At 58.2% G+C, this 8,031-nt stretch overlaps 1 long non-coding RNA gene across 1 annotated transcript; it reads right to left on the bottom strand.

Moving 5' to 3' along the window:
- Window positions 1-6,683: 6,683 nt before the first annotated feature.
- On the bottom strand, window positions 6,684-8,025 carry LOC105299514. The gene is made up of 2 exons (XR_896534.2): window positions 7,496-8,025; window positions 6,684-7,399 (listed from the first exon to the last, which is right to left on the bottom strand). It is a non-coding gene; the product is annotated as an uncharacterized LOC105299514 (long non-coding RNA).
- Between the last annotated feature and the right edge of the window lie 6 nt (window positions 8,026-8,031).

Here is an 8,031-nt window from a genome sequence, read left to right as displayed (position 1 = left end):
CCAGGAACGCTGGCATGGGCCCTGAGCCACTGTCCAAGATGGCGCGGCCCCCGCCCTAACCGCCACCTTTAGCCGAAGACAAAAGATGTGAGGGTGGGGAGCAGTTATGGGGACCGGGGTGGGGGTCCAGGAAGAGCACAGGAAACGGGCATGCACATTTACGTCTGTGCCTTCTCCTGTGACAGCAGTCTCTGGGGATGGAACCGGCCTGCCCTTCCTGGCACAGGCGGGGAGACACACTTTACAAGTGGCGACTTCCCTCGCAAATGTAAATGATCTTTCACAAAGGGACAGCTGCTGCTTAGATTACCCAGGTTCTCACACGTAGGCTGTTTCTTAAAATGAACCAGCCCGAAACAGCCAGTGTCCCCCAAACAGGCAGATTTCGGGGTGACAGACTCTCTGCTCCCCTTCATCCAGGTGTCCCGGCCAGAGCTATAGGACAAGAAAAAGAAACTATAAAAAAAAATTAAAAGAATTAGTAGGCAAGGAAAAAATTATCTTTTATTAATCCCTTAAAAAAAAAACAAAACCCAAAAATACAAATATGTGTCTATAAGGGAGCTCAAGAAAATGGGCAATTCTCCTTCATGAGCATTGGGGACACTCAGTACAGGCGCACGAGGGCACAGACCGAAAATGGGAAGAGTTAGGAGATGTTTAAGATGCCGTTTACAGCACAGGGTGATGTGTGAGTGACTCTGACAAGCCGTGCAAGGCCATTGCAGAGAGAAGATGCATGGACTGGAAAGTGTTTGTGTTTTTGTTTTTGTTTTAAAAAGACCTAAATAATGGGAGACTGTCACTAGGTCTCATGAGAGGAAGATGCAGTATCTCAAAAATGTTGATTCTCCCCAAATTAGCCTATGGGTTCAAGGCCACTCGGCCACATTCCAGCAGAGATTCGCGTGCGAATCCGGGCGGATTCTAACATTCCTCTCGCAGGACAGCACGGCTGGGGCTGGGCTGCTGGCCCCCCGAGGGACATGGCGGAGAGAGTCCCACGGACGCCGAGAGACTTGACGGGGGGTGGTGTGGATGGCGCTGGCACAGCTGCCCAGCCGTGGAGAACAGACAGCGAGGCGGCCACCGCTGTGCCGTCCACCCCGAGTCAAGCCCTGCTCACTTCAAGACCGGAGTCTGAAAAAGAAGACCTCAAACTTTCAGGGGAACAACTTTGGGACAGTACCAGAAGGCCCTGCTAACGGGGACCATCGCTCAGATGAAATCCACGAGTCATCGAACAAGAGACAGATAAAGTCCACAGGACGAGGGCTGAGAACAGAACCTTCTCTGCGTCACGAGACAGCACGAGCCCAGGGAAAACGCGAGCCGCGTCTCGGGAGGGGGCGCGTGGACATGTCCCCGAGGAGGACTCTGCGCTGGGTGTCCACAGGGACCGTTAGGGTCCCGTTTGAGGACAGGCAGGCCACCCGAGCCGCTCACGGGGCAGACGGCCTGCGGGGTCAGCAGATGTAAGACGAGCAGCAGGTGGGACGCTGGACACGGACACCACGAGACAGCCGCCTGTCCACACGAACCGATGGAGGAGCGCAGGTGGCAGGGAGGAACGCAGGTGGCAGGCAGGCCTGGGGCGGCTGTCGTCACGGAAGGGGGCTCGCTGAACCAGGTCTGGAAGCGGAGACCCCGGGCGGCCAGTGCTCACGTGGAGGCGGCGGCCAGGGGCACGGGCCGGCTGTGTGCGGTCGGCGTGGGCTGGCCCGCCGGTTCTCCCGCCGGGCACCCCGACCACTGGCAACCCCCGAAGCCTGAGCACGGCCCCGAACCGCCCTCTATGGAGCCGTGAGTGGGGCCTGCACACGTAAAAGGCCAGCGGCTCCAGGTCACTGAGGCCCGGGCGCCGAGACACAGCGCTGGGGACGCTGAGGCAGCTGTGTAGGGGACACCACGGCACGCGACCCCTTGCACACGCTCTTCTCAACACGCCCGTGAATTACACACGCCTGGACGTGAGGGGCACACACTTCAGATGAGTGATCCCCGGGAGGGACGGAGCCCACGGCCAGGGGGTCGTCCCGAACGCAGAAACGGCGGCCAGGGGGTCGCCCCGAACGCAGAAACGGGTTCCTCCCATCTTGTTTCTCAAGCCCGGGGGCGGGCGGGTGAGTGAGGCCTCTTCCTATGTTTTACTGTTGCCCTCTGCTCTACCTTAAACAATCCACGACCATAAAACACCGGGGAAGGACGTTTGCTGAGAACGGATTCTTATTTCTGAGGCCCAAACAAAACAAAACCTCGAGGATAGAAGACGATGAACAAGCACTTCCTTCATCTGCCCGGGCGATGGCCACAGCGAAGGGGCCTGCTGTCGCCATTACCGCCCGGCCCGGGCCTGGAGGCTGCAGACAATGCAGGAGACGCGGAACGGAAGCGAGCTGAATAACTCGGGGAAGGGGGGGACCCCAGCGGCCTTCCTCGGGGCCCCAGAGAGCGGGCGGAAGGGAAGGGCTTTCAGAATGATGAGAGGGTTTAGGAAGGCCGCCAGATGCAAAACACATATTTCAAATCAATATTGCTTACTATTTTCCAGCAACGGCCGGTGAGAAGATAAAGTAGAATAAAAAACATTCCTTTCTCAAACAAAAGACGACACGAAGCCAAGAGCATAAGACACTTGGCAACGGCCCCTAAGGCACGCTCAGGGTCTGCAGGAAGAAAATGGAAAACTTTAATGAGAAATACATAAAGAAAATTTGAAAAGAGAGGGGGCAGAGAGAAATCGCATCACACGCTGGCCAGGAGGTTTATAAGAGTCAGCTCTTTCCAAGTGAACTTGCAGGCGTGCCAGATTTTCAACCAAAATTCTAACAGGATTTATTTGAGGGTGAGGGGTACGCTGGGGGTGGGCCAGGGGTGGGGAGGCTGTTGGCGAGATGAATATCGAATTCATATGGAAGAGAAGACAGGCAGGAAAAGCTCAGAAGTTTTTGAAAATTAAGAGCAGGCTTCGGAGGCGAAGGTAACGTGGCTGGTGAGCCCTGCTGGGCGGCCACCCCTGCCTGCCCCAGAGCCCTCGCGGCGGCCAGGGGGTCAGCGCCTGCCCGCCAGCACCGTCCAAAGCCCAGAGAGGCCTGCGTGGCGTCCCAAGGTCACACGGCCACTGACCGCTTCATGCCCCCCGCGGCAGCTGCCAGTGTGATTCCGTGCGCACACACGAGCGGGGGGCCTCGCCCTCAGGACGGGAGGGGGTGCTGGGGTGGCCGAGAAAGGAGGTCGAGGAAGTCAGGGACGAAAGACAGGCATCCCGTGACAGCGTCCCGCCACACCGAATCCGAAAGCACGTGTCCAGGAAACTGGGAGAGCTCAGAGTGAGGAAAAGAAGCTGCTCGAAGTAAAACCAGAGGGAGAAGCAGGTCCGTGCCGCGCTGCTTCCGTGCCGGGGAACGAGGTCCGGGCCCGCCAGCCATGCGGGCACCGCGGAGGCAAAGGCCGAGCCCGGCCAAGGTCACTGCTCAAAACTGCTAGGTTTCTGGCTCGTCACGTGTAGTCGAGACGGGAGGACAGGAACCACGCTTGTCCTCCTGCTTGAAAGAGCCCGACACCGACGACGACGAAAGTAAACGATCAAAGCACACACAGCAACGTGTTTGTCGAGGCCGTGGACATCAGGCAGTGGCCGGCCGGGTCCCCGGGAGAGGGGAAAGGGTCAGGCTGAGCCCCGCAACTGCCCGGCTGGCCTCCCTGAGTGCTTCCAGGCCTCACTGGGGGAAGGGGGAATTTCCGGGGGAGCCCAGCTGGATCCCCGAGTTGATGAGAGAGAGCCGAGGGTCTGGGGGCACCACGGACACTGACGGGACCGAGTCTCAGAGAGGGCAGAGCGTACGGGAGAGGCCCCGGGGGGCCTGCAGCGGCGCCCCGCCATACCCAGCACGTGTGGGGTAGGGGGGCTGCCCAAGGCTGGGGAGGGGACCGCTTGGCCGGACTGCAGGGGCCAGTGCCTGCAGCCCACACGGGGCTGGGGAGGGGTCTCGGGGCTGCCACAAGAAAGACCTTCTAAATCTAAAGACACAGATAACACGAAACGTACACGAAGCAGAACGTGTCGGGAACAAAAGGGGCAGCAGACACGCGCACGGTCACAGCCGGGTCTCTGCGACCCTCTCGACAGTTAGCCGGACGAGCAGGCAGAGACCCCGCGAGAACGCGGGGGGCCCCAGCAGCGCCAGCCAGCTCACTCGACGGGCGTTCATGGAACACTCCGCTTAAACACACATTCCTTCCGAGTGTGCATGGGACACTTACCAACTCAGACCACGTTCTGGGCCATAAAACAAGACTTAATAAGTTGAGAAGGATTCAAGTCACACAAATTATGTTCTTTGACCATAAGGAATTAAATTATAAATCAATAACAGAGAGAGCCTTGGAAACGCCTCAAATATTTGGAATCTAAATAACACACTTCTAAATAACCCATGAGTCAAAGGGAAATCAAAGGAAACTAGAAAGCGTTCCCCACAGAAAGAACATGGAAAAACACACACAGAGAGCAGCGCAGGGGACACCACGATGGCAGAAGGGACGCCGCCAGGCGCCCGCATCCTCGAGTGAGAAAGGGCCAGTGACTCCCGCCTGCACCTTGACGCAACTCGGAAAAGAAAAGCAGATTCGCCCCAAAGTACGCACGGGGAGAGACAGGGCAGGTCCATCTGGTCGGTGAAGTGGGCAACGTGAAAACAAGAGGGGAACCCCAAAATCAACCTCGACTCGGTTCTCTGAAAACATCCACGGACACGATAAACCTCTAAGCCAGTGCCAGGAGGGAGGGCGAAGGCACGCGACGCGCCACACGGACGTCGAAAGAATGGCAAGGGGACGTTCTGAGCCGCCGTGGGCCACGACACGCGACACGTTTCTTGAAAAACACGAAAGACCAACGAGCTCACTCAGAGGACGCAGTGGCCGGGGGAGGCCTCCTCCACCCACCGAAGAACGGACAGTGGGGTTGACAATGTCCTGCAAAGAATACTCTGGTGGACTAACAGCGATCGCATGCAAATTCTCCAAAGCCCCCGACTCGTGCTGTGAGGCCAGTGTTGCCCGGACACCAGAACCAGACAGAGGGCCGCAGACGGGGACCCCGCGACACGGCGGCGAGCACCTGAACGGCAGGTCAGCAACACGCGGAGCGCACGCCGCGTCACGCCCAAGCACGGCCGACCTCGGCAACGGGGCTGGGCCGCCGCCCGGGAAGCAGGCGGGGTGGCCCGCCGCGCCCACGAACCGGACAGGAACCACCAGGCGACCGTCCGTCTCGGGACGTGCGGGAAGCACCTGGCACACGTCGACACTCAGCCCCGGCCACCAGAAACGCCCCCGGCAGACTAGGGCCAGCGAAGGGCCGCTCCGGGCGAGACCGACTGCGTCCTCGCTTCAGCTCGGGACCAGGACAAGGATGTCTGCTCTCACCACTTCCTAACGGCACCAAACAAACAAACAAACAAACAAACCAACCGGGGACGAACCCGGCACAGGGCAGGAGACAGACAGAGAGACGTGAAACGTCCCGAGAGACGTCAGGGACCCGAACGAAGGCGGAGGAGATACATGTGACTCACGGCTGGGAAGGTTCACTCGACGCTGCAGAAACCTCGATTCTCCCTAGGTCTGGTCGACAGACGTAAATGCAACCCGGACCGGACCCCCGGCAGAGTCTTTGTGTAGAAAGTTACACGATGATTGTACGATTCAGGTGGAAAGCAGAGGCCCTGGGGCAGCGAAACAGCCCTGAACGAGGGGAATAAGCTTGAGTCACTATTCTAAGAGTCAGTAGAGCAGCCCAGACGGGCTGGTGCTGGTGCACAGACGTTAAACACACCACGGGGCGACACGAAGGGTCCCGGGGGAAACCCGCACGGGGGCAGAAGCCATGGCTTCGCCGGCACGCCATGCTGGGACGCCGGCGGAGCCACGTGCAGGAGACAGAGGGGAAGAATTTGGGTGCAAACCTCACGCTCTGTACGAAGGTTAACTCGAACTGGACCGGAGGCCTGGATGCAAAACCAGAACTGCAGAAACAGGGCAGAGTCTCGGGGGGATGTGGACTAGGCCAAAATTTCCCAGACACAGTACCGAAAGGACCACCCCTAACGAAGTAAGTCGGTGCACTGAAAGCCGTCGAAAATCTTTACGGTTCGGTGTCCAAGAGACATTGTAAAGGGAATGCAAGTTAGACACCGATAGAAAATCTCTGCCAAGCAAATATTTCCCAAAGACCTGATCCAGGAGATACCCAGAACTCTCAAGGAAAGGGGTACGAATGAACAATAAATGGACCCAAAAGTGCAGACGCTTGATAATAAGAAAGCAAAACAACCCGATTTTTAAAAAATGGGCCAAAGATTAGAGCTGACACCTCATTAAACAAGACAAATGAATGGCAAGAACGCACGTGAAAACTGCACGGCACCCTGGGTCCCCCGGGGGACGCAGAGCAAAATCACAGGATGCCACGCTGCGAGAATGGCCCAGCCTGCAAACGCCAAGTGTCAGCCAGATTGTGGAGGGACCCCACCTCGCCGGCGGAAATGTAAAACGATTCCGTTGGCAATGTCTCTTGTCTTAAACAGTTAAGCATAAACGTCCCATGTGATCTAGTCGTTTTCCTTCGAGGCATTTACCCATGAGAAAAGGAAATGTTTGTCCTGGTAAAGACTTTCACATGAATGTAAATACTGCTTTGTTTTTAATCGTCAAAAACTGGAAACGACCCAAATGTCCATCAACAGTGAATGGGTAAACAAGCTGTGGTGTGTCCCCACCGTGGCAGGCAGAAGGAATGTGGGCCCAGGCACGCGAGGCACGGATGCGTCTCACACGAGTTATGCGAGAGAAAGAGGCCGGACAGCAAGAGTACATGCTACATTTCCATTTATGGAGAACTTATGGAATGCGAGCTGACCAGGCCCCTGGAGCTTGGGAAGGGGGGGCCGGGACGGGGAGGGATGGGAGAAGGGGCTGCGGGGACCAAGGGCGCTTCTGGGGGTGACAGATGTGTTCGGCCTCGCGGGCGCAGAACCCAGCGGGCCGTGTGCCTTGGGCGTGTGCGGTCCGTCCCGTGTGGATTCTGCCTCGACAGAGAGGTTGCAAAAGCATTACAGAGCCAGTGAGAAACTGGGAAATGTTTTCAGTCAAATGTGACAGGCAAGGGGGGTAGGACGGTCACTGCGTGAACTGCACTTGGGACGGCACAAGGAAAACAGCACCCTAGCAGGTTCGCCAGCGAAGGCCCACAGCCGCCGGCTCAGACTGCAGATGCTTCCCGTGCCCGGTCCCCGAGGCCAGAGCCCGAGACCCAGGTGTGGGCGGGCGGTTCGCCCCGAGGCCTCGCTCCTGGGCGTGTGGACGGCGTCTCCTCCCCGTGTCCCGCGTGGTCTCCCTGTGCGTGTGACCGTGGCCTGACCACCTGTGCTTATAAGGACACAGTCGCCCTGGATTAGGGCCTCCCTCCTGACCCCCACTTCACCTTGCTCACCTCTTTAAAGGTCGTGCCTCCACATACAGTCACACTCGAGGGTGCTGGGGGTCGGGACTTGGGTGATGAATCTGGGGAACAGGGATCGGCCGACGACACCCCTTCACTGGGGAAAAAAATGAGCAAAAGACATAAATAGACAAGTCACAGATTCGGGAAGACAAAGGACCACAAACACCGGTAACCACGTGTCACTGCAAACAAAGGAAACACCGTGTCACCCCGGGGTGTCCAAGGGCTGCTCGCAGCAGGGATGGCCACCTGCCCCTGTGTGCCGGACCCTCCAGGAACCACACGTGCCTTGGAGAGGCAGGTACAGGTGCCAAGCAGGTACCAGGAGCCCCCAGGAGGGGACCGCAGGGCTTGTGGGCAGCGGCCTCGGCCGGGCAGATCCCATGTGGCTTGGTCTGGACATACACGGAAAACACCCCTTCAGCGTGTCCAACCGATGTGGACCCATCGTACCGACTAGGTGACCTCAGGTCTGGGGGTGGCCTGCTGGGAGTCCCACAGCCCCTCTGGCGTGGTTCCGGGGT

This window comes from Pteropus vampyrus, unplaced genomic scaffold (assembly GCF_000151845.1).
Source record: "Pteropus vampyrus isolate Shadow unplaced genomic scaffold, Pvam_2.0 Scaffold187, whole genome shotgun sequence".
Lineage (NCBI taxonomy): Eukaryota > Metazoa > Chordata > Mammalia > Chiroptera > Pteropodidae > Pteropus > Pteropus vampyrus.
The sequence above is the reverse complement of the archived record's forward strand: the minus strand, read 5'-3'. Positions and strand labels throughout refer to the sequence as shown.